A 12,172-nucleotide genomic window follows, 5' to 3' on the forward strand; every position below is an offset into this window, starting at 1 on the left:
TACACAAATAAAAGAACAGTATAATTCCCAGATCTGTGGAGAATGAAGGAAGAAGAACTAGAATACATTATGGAATGTAAAATGGATAAATTTGATTACATTGTTAACAAGTTTTTGTACAAACAAAACCAATGTAGATGAGATAAGAAGAGAAGCAATAACCTGGGGAAAAGTTTTAGATCCAAGAGTTGTGACACAACCTCATTTCCAAAATATATGAAGAATTAACTGAACTTTATAAGAATACAAGCCATTCTCCAATTGATAAATTGTCAAAGGATATGAACAGACGATTTTCAGATGAATAAATTAAAACAATTTCTAGACATGAAAAATGCTCTAAATCACTATTGATCAGAGAAATGAAAATTAAGTCAACTCTGAGGTACCACTACACATCTCTCAGATAGGCTAAGATGAGAGGAAAAGATGATTATGAATGTTGAAAGGGAAATGGGAAAACTGGGACACTTATGCATTGTTGATGGAGTTGTAAACTGATTCAACTATTCTGGAAATTAATATGGAACTATGCTCAAAGTGCTATAAATCTGTTCATACTCTTTGATCCAGCAGTGCCTTCTCTCTGCCAATGAGATAATTGAAAATTAGATCAGCAGAAACTAGGCATTGAATCACACCTAAAATTCCTTATAGTAAAATAAGTTTGAAATGATTTCATGATTTAGACCTAAAGAATGATATTATAACCACATAAAAGAACATTTGTGCATGTCTTTTGAAAATTAAAAAAAGACATGTCTAGAAAGTATAATATATATATATATATATATACTTTTGTCATTAGTGACATGTCTAGCTATCCAGAAGAAAAATGTTGGGAGGTACTTTCTTGTAGTTTAATTTTTTTTGTTTTTTTTCAAAAACTATGTATGACAGTTTATGGCAGCAGTCTGGACATGTACACTGATACACAGAATAAGAATTTTTAACTGTAATAAATAACTCTGGGGATTAATAGAACATAGAAAATGTTATTCAAAAAGAATAACTGTGGAGAGGAGAAAAAAGAAGGAATTTCTGAAAGCTGAGAAAGATTAAGTACAAATGGAAAATAGTAATATATAAATGCTAGGAGAAAGAGGATAGTAGTAGGAATCTGAGGCAAGATATGGTATATCTAGGAATATAGAAAGAGTATCTGTGTATAAGTCTAGAGCAAGATTAATCCTGCATCTGCAATATTAGAATCCTAAAAGTGCTTCTCAATGGAGGAGAAAGAATTCTGGAAAAATAGCTGTGACCGACATGCCCTAACTTTTCACTAATCTTGAAAGGAAATCTGTAACCAGGAGTACAGTTCCTAATATCTCCCAGCATACAGCAATGCCTGTCTATGGAGGCAATGCAGATATCATAATTGGATAATGAATACATATAGAAACTATTCTCTCCACAGTCATCACATAAGAAAAAAAGAGTGTACCCTGGGAAATACACACTAATTTAGAACTTGAGATGTGAGTAAGAATGTTGTGAGTGGCAACTGAGTGACTGCCAACAAATGTATAGAGGAGTGTTCAAGAAATCAGGAAACTTCTAGAACTCTCTGAAGCACAAGTTCCACCCCACCTCCAGGAAGTATGTACCCCAGAAGAGTACAATCATGAGCAAGCAGGCAAACTAGTCAGGCAGCCAGACTTCCCAGAAGCCTACCACAAGTTCTACCACAAGGTTTCCAGCTACTCTCCAACCTGTTCACACCCTGAACTGTATAGTTACAGATTAAGTTTAAATTTAAATTTGGCCAATTTCATGACCAGATCTTTCATTTAATTCCTAAAGGCCATCCTGAAATGGGGCACAAGATGAATTATGACTATTGATTTAGCAGCACTGTTTCCCATTCTAGTTCAATTGCACAGCTTTCCTAATAGGGGTAACAATAATGACTATCTATACTTGCTACATTGTACCTCAGATCTGATGCCATAACTTCCTAGTCTTCCTTTTTACTGGCCTGAGGTTATTATTGTGTTACCAACAACTTATTCTTCCATAGTTCTGACACTGATTTTAGAAAGCCATAAGGTCTTACAAGCTAACTTGATAAGGTTAGAATTAGTGCATTGCAATAAGCTGTGCCCTTCAGCTGCCTCTGTCTGATGGCCTGCTTCATTCTTCAGGTCTCCTCATCCTAGGCAGATTCTAACAGCATTTTAACCTCCATAAATCCCAATTCTTTATTATGCCAATTCTAGTCCAAATAGCTATTAACATTCACCATCCCCTATCATTTTAACCATTCTATCCTTTTAATAAACTTTGAAATAAAATAATTACTTATTTTTTTCAGTCAGCATTCAACTAATTTTTGTTCATGCAGAAGAGTTAGGAAAGAATTTTGTTTCAGAAACCAAACATGGAGTGTGTGCGTGCCTGTGTGTGTATGTGTGTGTGTGTGTGTGTGTGTGTGTGTGTGTGTGTGTTCCTGGGAAAAGCTTTGTTTATTGGACTGTGCAGTAAGTTGCCTATTAAGTTAGCCATTAAATGAGACTTGTTTTTTTTTGTTTGTTTGTTTGTTTTTCTCTCTTAGTGGTGTCTAAGATGGAGAGCAAAATGTACCTACACTGTTTCCTAATGTTCAAATAATGCACCCTCATTGGCAGTTATACTATTGCCATTAATCTCACATCCTAAAGTTCCCCAGATCTTTTCAAATGATAATATTTAAACATTCCATAAAGGTTAAAAATAGAATTTTTTTTCCTTTTATAGTGCTATTTTTTAAAAATGTAAACAAATGTTTAAAGAAGAGGCTATGTTTATAATATCATTCATATAAGGAATTTTCCTCTGATAATGCACATTGTCACCTTTTTTGCAGTGGATATTTTTAGAGAGTTGCCTACAGCACTAAGATTAAGTGATTCTCCACAGTCACTTAACCATTATGTGTCACAAAAAGCTCTTGAACGCAAATCTTCCTGGCTCTGAAGTCAGATTTCCATCTATGGCTGCATACTATTAAGCAAAGAAAAAAATAAGATACTTGATGTATCTAACTAAATATTTCAAGCCAAAAATAATCATTGGATATTAAATAAAAAAAAAACACTGAAAAAATAAATCTTTAAAAAGCACATTTACTTTTACAATCCCCTTTCTTTATAACTTTCCCACTCTCTCTCTTCTTCATCCCTAGACCTAAATTACAAAGATCATGCAGGTTTAAAATAGTAGTTGACACAGAATGGCCGTTTCACAAATGTTGTCTGACACTATTGACTTGAAACAGTAAACTCACACCAAAGCCTGCCTCCAACCTAGTGTTACTGAATACTTAGCACACCATTAAGTCAGTCATTAAGCCACCTTTGTTTCTTTGCTTCATTGCTATCTAGCATGGCAAGAAAAATGTGCTTCCAGTACTTCCTAATGTCAGAGACATGTGATAGCATCATATCAATAGTTAAATGGCTTCAAAGAATAGTAGGATAGCTGATGCATAATGTTGGAACAACTATACTACCATCATTATTTCCCATTCCTCTTCAGAACAGAAATAAAAGATGACTGTGTGTTTATTCCAGTAGAGACAAAGAATTCACATTAAACATGTGTGTGTATATATGGAATAACACAAGGTAAATATGAGAAGCCTGTAATATATTGTTGTTTTTAAAAGAATTACAAAGAAGAAAAGATGCTATCTAAAACTTAAAACTATGCTTTTTTTTAAGGCAGAATATTGGTCATGAAGCAATAGCAAGTTTATGATAATTACTGTCACCCTGTGTAATACATCAGTGTAATCTTGATATTATGAGAAAATAAGGAAGGCACCTCATATTGGCTGAACCTTCTGTAGTGAACTTATAGAAGTCCCATAGAATGGGCCGTCAGGAAGATGGAGTGCAATATAGATAGCATTGCCTCCAAAGATTATTCATATTGAAGAGAGAAATATTTAAATGTGCCCAACATCTAAAGTACATATTAAGAGAGATAGAGACAGAGACAAAGACAGAGTGACAGAGGCAGAGACAGAGACAGAATCAGCAACAAAGAGAGATAGACACACAGACATAGAGACATACAGAGAGACAGAGACAAAGAGAAAAAATGTTCCAATTTGTGCTTATAAATTAAAATGTTCTGATATTTATGTGAGACCTTAAGTTTTGATAAATACTTACATTATGTTATTTGACATAATGCTCAGTATTAGGTCTATCCCCATTTTACTGATAAAGTTAAGTCTCAGAAAATTTAAACTTTTTTGTGATCATATAGCTAGTACATTTCAGTGGCAAAATTGGAACCCCAATCTGTCCAGATTTGAAATCTAACATTCTTTATACAGTTTAACCCACTACTTTTTTTCTTATCCATCATATAATTATGACTGAAAGGACTTATGTGCTTACCAGTCCTTTCCATACACTGTATATATGAAGAACAGGACCATTTTATTTAAAACTCACATGTGATAGTTCCTTCATCTCCTTTGCTGAATCTTCATCATGGTCCTATCCACTAAACATAGATGTCCCTCAAGGCTCTCTCTCAAGACTTCCTCTCTTACTATATTTTTTTGTTTGATGGCCTCATCAATTTTCATGGATTCTATTGTTCTTTCTATATAAAGGATTCTCTCATGTATTTATCCACTCCAGCCTCTTTCCTGATTTTTAGTATCATATCAAACTATGAATTCAATATCTCAAATGTAATGTCTTGTAGATATATTAAACACCATATATCTTTCCATGTTAGTTCATATAAGTCTTTCCAAGTTTTTATGTAATCCTTTCCCTCATTTCTTATCTTGTATTCACTGTCAAAAAGAAGCAAAATATAAATATGTATCAGTAACCATCAGCAATGCTGACTCAAAGAAGACAGATGTCACCTGAAAGGACCCTCACTATCAGGGCTGGAATTGTCATGTGATTCTTTGGCAAAATACTACAACTAATAGGTATGGGAATAGAAGAGATGGGAAAAAGTCCCCTGTGTTTCTACTCTTTCCAAGAGGTAAAGAGAAAAAATTGAAGAGTTGATTCTTTTGTCCAAGTTGACTTCCTCCAGAGTTGATTAGCTTGTACTTTCTTGCTCTTCTATGTTCAAATGAACCAATCTGATCACAGGATCACAAGCTGAAAATTCCTTTCTTCAGACTAATGTAAATCCCCTCACTCTGCTCTTCAATGAACTAACTATAGTAAGAGTTAATTGGACTTCCCTGTTTATGACAGGACAGATGACATGGAAAAAAAGTTTCATTTTTAAAAGATCCCAAGTCCGTATAGGATGCTAGAAGTATAAAATCCAAATTTACTATAGAGCTCTTGAATTTTCATTTTTTCCCCTCCTTATTCTTGGAGAAGTGGTTCTGAAAGGCTTTACACACTAAGCTCTACTCCTAGTACTTCTGAATGTAGCATAACTCTTTGTAACTCTGGAAAATGTTCAGGTCTGTAAGAGGCTGCATGGCTCAGGTAAGATGTGCATATTTTTAATCATGTAATGTCTTTTTAGTTTATTGAATTTATAAGAGATATATAGGGGACAGGGACCTGAATTGTCACTTCATTAGCATAAATAATTCCCAGATAAGGAAAATTCCCTTCATAAGCACAGTATGGCAGACAAGGTAAGACCTTACAGATTTAGAAAAGGCAGAGATGTTTGTCCCAGGTTTTTTAGCCACTAAATGTCAGAGGTGAGACTTAAACTATGGTCTTCCCGGCTTTTAAGCCTAGCTCTCTACCTATTATGCTATGCCAGAGAAAAAAACTATAGAGTTTGAATACATATCAAAGCATACTATTTTAACTTTTTAATATTATGGTTTCTTTTTTTTTCTGTTTTGGTTCTTTCACAACATAAATAATGAGAAAATGGATTTAAGATGATTGAATATATATATAACCAATATCAGAATTCTTGCTGTCATGAGGAGGTGGAAGGAAGAGAAGGAAAGAGAAAAATTTGAAACTCAAAATCAGAAAAAAAAGAATAATAATGAGGACAGCATAATAGCTCTGGGGACCTTCATCCTAGTACCTCTTTCCTCCCACATTTTCTTTTGTAGTCTCCAAAATACTGAACTAGCTCCAACAATGCTTGTGACAATCTCATCATTTATGTATGCGTCCCTAGAAAAATTGAACACATCTAGATCATTTAAAATATCTGCATTTGTTGTAGCCATTTGTTTCACATATAGATGTTATGGTCCTGGCTGGTAGAGAAACTGTTTACTGGAATTAGATCAAATTAGATTAGTTGATCAAAATTAGCAAAAATGGCAGAGTACTGAGCCATATTTAATTGCAACTATATCTCAGAGGATCATCTGTGAACAAAAACCTGCTCATCAACTCTCGACTCTAATCTTGGCTTGAGCCTTTTTGAGGTAATAATTTATCATTGGTGTGATAGCTGACCTTAATGTCACTTTCATCTCATTGAAAGCATCTGACAACATTTCTAAAAACATTATGCTAAAAATTAGCATGGGAGAAATAGCATAACTGAGCTAAATTCCATCATTGATGGGGGGTGGCACAAACATTTAGACTCTACTGGAAACTTAGCAACTCTAACAGTCAAGCCACATTGTTCAAATGACAAGTGTACATTTGCCTAAAATATTCTTTACAGAGAACTCACACAAGGCAGGTGCTTACATAATGGTCAAAAATGCACAGACACTCTCAAGATCATTCTAAAGTGTTAGAATACACAGGAGCTGTTGAAATACATGGGAGCCTTGCCCACTATCACCATTACTATTCAATATAGTACTAGAAACTCTAGCCTCGGCAATAAGAGCCGAGAAAGAGATCCAAGGAATTAGAGTAGGAAATGAAGAAATCAAATTGTCACTTTTCGCAGATGACATGATAGTATACTTAGAGAACCCCAAAGACTCTGCTAAAAAGCTATTAGAAATAATTCAGAATTTTAGCAAAGTCGCAGGATACAAAATAAATCCACATAAATCCTCAGGATTTTTATACATTACCAACACAATCCAACAGCAAGAGATACAAAGAGAAATTCCATTCAAAATAACAGTCGATAGTATCAAATATTTGGGAATATATCTACCAAAGGAGAGTCAGGAATTATATGAACAAAATTACAAAACACTTGCCACAAAAATAAAGTCAGATTTAAATAATTGGAAAGACATTCAATGTTCTTGGATAGGCCGAGCGAATATAATAAAGATGACAATACTCCCCAAACTAATCTATTTATTTAGTGCTATACCAATCAGACTCCCAAGTAACTATTTTAATGACCTAGAAAAAATAACAACAAAATTCATATGGAAGAATAAAAGGTCAAGAATTGCAAGGGAACTAATGAAAAAAAAGTCAGAGGAAGGTGGTCTAAGTGTACCTGATTTAAAGCTATATTATAAAGCAACAGTCACCAAAACCATTTGGTATTGGCTAAGAAATAGACTAGTTGATCAGTGGCATAGGTTAGGTTCACAGGACAAGATAGTGAATAAAAATAGCAATCTAATCTTTGACAAACCCAAAGATCCCAAATTTTGGGATAAGAATTCATTATTTGACAAAAACTGCTGGGAAAACTGGAAATTAGTATGGCAGAAACTAGGCATGGACCCACATTTAACACCACATACTAAGATTAGATCAAAATGGGTCCAAGATTTAGGCATAAAGAACGAAATCATAAATAAATTGGAGGAACATGGGATGGTTTACCTCTCAGACTTGTGGAGAAGGAAGGAGTTTGTGTCCAAGGGAGAACTAGAGACCATTATTGATCACAAAATAGAACATTTTGATTACACCAAATTAAAAAGTTTCTGCACAAACAAAACTAATGAAAACAAGATTAGAAGGGAAGTAACAAATTGGGAAAAAATTTTTACATTTAAAGGTTCTGATAAAGGCCTCATCTCCAAAATATACAGAGAATTGACTTTAATTTATAAGAAATCAAGCCATTCTCCAATTGATAAATGGTCAAAGGATATGAACAGACAATTTTCAGATGATGAAATTAAAACTATTTCCACTCATATGAAAGAGTGTTCCAAATCACTATTGATCAGAGAAATGCAAATTAAGACAACTCTGAGGTATCATTACACACCTGTCAGATTGGCTAAGATGACAGGAACAAATAACGATGAATGTTGGAGGGGCTGTGGGAAAACTGGGACACTGATGCATTGTTGGTGGAGTTGTGAAAGAATCCAACCATTCTGGAGAGCAATCTGGAATTATGCCCAAAAAGTTATCAAAATGTGCATACCCTTTGACCCAGCCATACTACTACTGGGCTTATACCCCAAGGAACTACTAGAGAAGGGAAAGGGTCCTGTATGTGCCAAAATGTTTGTGGCAGCCCTTTTCATAGTGGCTAGAAGCTGGAAGATGAATGGATGTCCATCAATTGGAGAATGGTTGGGTAAACTATGGTATATGAATGTTATGGAATATTATTGTTCTATAAGAAATGACCAACAGGAGAAATACAGAGAGGCTTGGAGAGACTTACATCAACTGATGCTGAGTGAAACGAGCAGAACCAGAAGATCATTATACACTTCAACAATGATACTGTACGAGGATGTATGCTGATGGAAGTGGATTTCTTCAACATAGAGAAGAGCTAATCCAATTCCAATTGATTAATGATGGACAGAACCAGCTACATCCAGAAAAGGAACACTGGGAAATGAATGTAAACTGTTATTTCTACCTTCTGAATCCAATTCTTCCTGTGCAACAAAAAATTCGGTTCTACACACATATATTGTATCTAAATTATACTGTAATATATTTAACATATATAAGACTGCTTGCCATCTGGGGGAGGGAGTTGGGGGAGGAAGGGAAAAAATCTGAATAGAAGTAAGTGCAAGGGATAATGTTGTAAAAAATTACCCATGCATATGTACTGTCAAAAAATGTTATAATTATAAAATAAAATAAAAAATTAAAAAAAAATAACAACTCACAAAAAAAAAAAAAGAAATACATGGGAGCCACCTGACAGGGGCTGCTGGAGATACAACCAAGACTGCAGAATGGATCTCCTTTTGTGAGAGGATGATACAAGGAGACTAAGAGGCAATTTATGTTCTCTGACCTCTCTGAATGAGAGGCCGTTGGGTTGTCTAACCTCTCTCCTCTTCCCTCTGTCTCCAATTTATCTTATTCCCAGTCTGCAACACCTGTGTCATCAAAGGCTGCCCTGCAACTCCTTCAGATGTTATGATTCACAGCTGTTTAGGCTCTTAGAGAATTGACCTGTCCCTTAACACTAAAGAACTTCGATATTGATTGTGAGACTTGAAAGACAATGGTACTGGATCATTTAGGATGGTCCAGATGCATCAAAGAAAGCCCTGTTCTCGGTGACCAAAGCAAAATTTAGGTAGTTCAAAAGAAATGTGAGATGCACTAATTTAGAGATGTCTTCATCCCAAATGGTCATAAGAACTATGTGGCTGATCTGTAGTAGATCTACCAAAAGTTATATTGGCATAATCAACCAGTCAGACACACTTTACATTGACTTCCATATCTTGATGTCATTTTGGTCTTCTTGAAGCACAAATAAAAACAACAATTTGAAGTAGTCAAGCCAGCCAAGATAAAGCAGCAAGGCAGCGGGAGGAAAGAAAGAGGAGACAGCATGTGCCAAGAAAGTCAAACCTTTCTTGCTCAAAATGCATTACAACAATTTTTCATGTCTAACTGCTGACTGAGCAGAGTCAAGATGTTAGAGAGGACATACGTTTCTTTCTGACCTACTTCCATGACCCCCAGACTATCAAATCCACATCTGAATTAGTTATGGACTGACAGAACCCACAAATATTGGAAGTGTAACAAATTATAAGCAGAAGATAATTTCAAAGCTCTGCAGAAAAGGTCTGTTTCAATCAGAGAATGGAGGGAGGTGGGCCAAGCACAAGCAGGCCAAGCATAGACACAAGAGTATAGCAGTGCAGACTTAGGGCTGTGTGGGTTCCGCATGCTGGAGAATCTACATGGATAAATCTACAACAATGTTGCTTACGCTGCTCTGGTTACAAGCCAGTAGATCAGCAAAGAAATTAAAATGTTAAAAACATACAACACAAACACAAAAAAAAAATACTGAATCCCAAAACAACCAGAATTTCATGGGACCTGGTCATGCCCATCCGACACCAGAAGTCAGTAAGCACTGACCCAGCACATCCAGTGCTGTTTGTAAAGGAAGCTTGTACAATCTCCCTTGCTTCAAAAGCATATCTTGACTTCCAGCCAAGATGGTGGAGAGGAGGCACACAGCTGCTTGAGCTCCACATTTTCTCTCAGAATTTACTTCATGACAAGCCTCGAAATGAATGCTTGACTGGAAAAAAACCCACAACTAATTACCAACAGAAGACATCCTTGAAATTCTCCAATATCCCATGAATTCCATGTAGAAAATATTATTTTGTCCATTATGTAGATGGGGAAACTGAGGCACAGAGAAGATCTGGCTGATTGAGGGTAATACAGCTGGTAAATAGAAATAGAGGCAGTTAGAACTTAGGTCTTCTGTCTCCAAACCTAGTGCTATTTCCATTATAGCTCAGTAAACAAACAAGTATTTTTTACCTTTTATTCTCATTTGGATATCCATTACCTAACCCTGTATGCATGGGTTAATGCTAAGCATTTTTTATAACCTCTCCTAGTCTCTGTCTCTCACTGTCTCTCTGTCTTTCTGTTTCTCTTTCTCTCTGTGTCTCTCTCTCTTTCTCTCTGTGTCTCTCTGTTGGTCATTCATTTTTCAGAAACACATAGTAAGTATCTCTCTAATTTTATTCTCAAGTTGCCAGGAAACATCCCTACTAGTTCATGAAATTCATTTTAACAGGTGGTCCTTAGGGAAGGAAGAAAATATCCTATTAAGACCTACTGTGGTAAGTACTTTTTGTTATCTCCTTTGATCTTTCTAAAAAAGCACCCACTGAATTATACATTTATTTTTCTTAGAAGGTAACCCAGTGATCAGACCCTTACTGAGGGTGGGCAGAGATTATGTATTTATTCTGATTTAATAGATGAATAGTCTTGAGATTTGGTAGAAAAGCAGACTTGATCCCTGGGAAAATTGACCCTGAATGCTCAGATATCTTCAACAATGAAATCCAGGGAATAGGCATTGAAAGAATTCATCCAATACCTCCTGAAAGAGACCCAACAATTAAAACACCAAGGAATAGCATAGCCAAATTTCAGAACTATTGGACGAAGGAAAAGCAATATTACAAGAAGTCAGGAAAAAAATTAAAAAACACAGAGGAGCCACAATAAGGATTACTAAAGGACCTAATAGTTTCCACTTTAAAGCATCATAGGGCCTAGAGTCTGATATTCTGAAAGGCTAAGGTGCCTGGAATGCAGCCAAGAATAAATGACCCTGCTAAACTGAGGATTTTCTTTCAGGGCAGAAGACAGACAATCAGCAAAACAGATAAATTATATTTATTTCTGATAAAAGACAAGAACTAAACAAAAAAAAATTGACCTCACAAATATGGAACTCAAAAAAAGCATAGAAAAGTTTAAAAAAAGAACTCTTGAAAACTGTATTTCTGTTGTGAGTATTCATAGAGAGTGCATAGATAATTTGATTTTACTGTTACATATTTTTACTGTTAAAAAAAAAAAAGAACCTAGAGGAAGAAAGGGGATTATACCAAAAAAAAAAAAAAAGGGGGGGGGCAGAAAATTAAATTAAAATGAAGGAAATTACATCTCAAGAAGAGACAAAGAAAATCTATTATAATTGAGGGGGGGAAAGGGAGGGAGATGAACATTGTATGAATTTTAGTTTCATCAGATTTGGCTCAAAGAAAGAATATTAGACATATTTGTTTTCTTAAAGAATTGTCTTTTACATTATAAAAAACTGGAAGTGGAAAGGGGAAAAGGGAATGGATAGGCTAAATAGAAGATGTATAGAAAAATATAATTTGGGACAAATAAGATGGTAGGAAACACAGAATTATTAGTTTTAACTGTAAATGTGAATGGGGTGAACTCTCCCACAAAGCAGAAGCAGAGAGCAGACAGGATTAAAAGCCAGAATCCTACAATATGTTTACAAAAACCACTTCTAAAGCAGAGTGATACATACAGAGTAAAGGTAAAAGGATTGAGTA

Source organism: Sminthopsis crassicaudata, chromosome 5 (assembly GCF_048593235.1).
Source record: "Sminthopsis crassicaudata isolate SCR6 chromosome 5, ASM4859323v1, whole genome shotgun sequence".
NCBI lineage: Eukaryota > Metazoa > Chordata > Mammalia > Dasyuromorphia > Dasyuridae > Sminthopsis > Sminthopsis crassicaudata.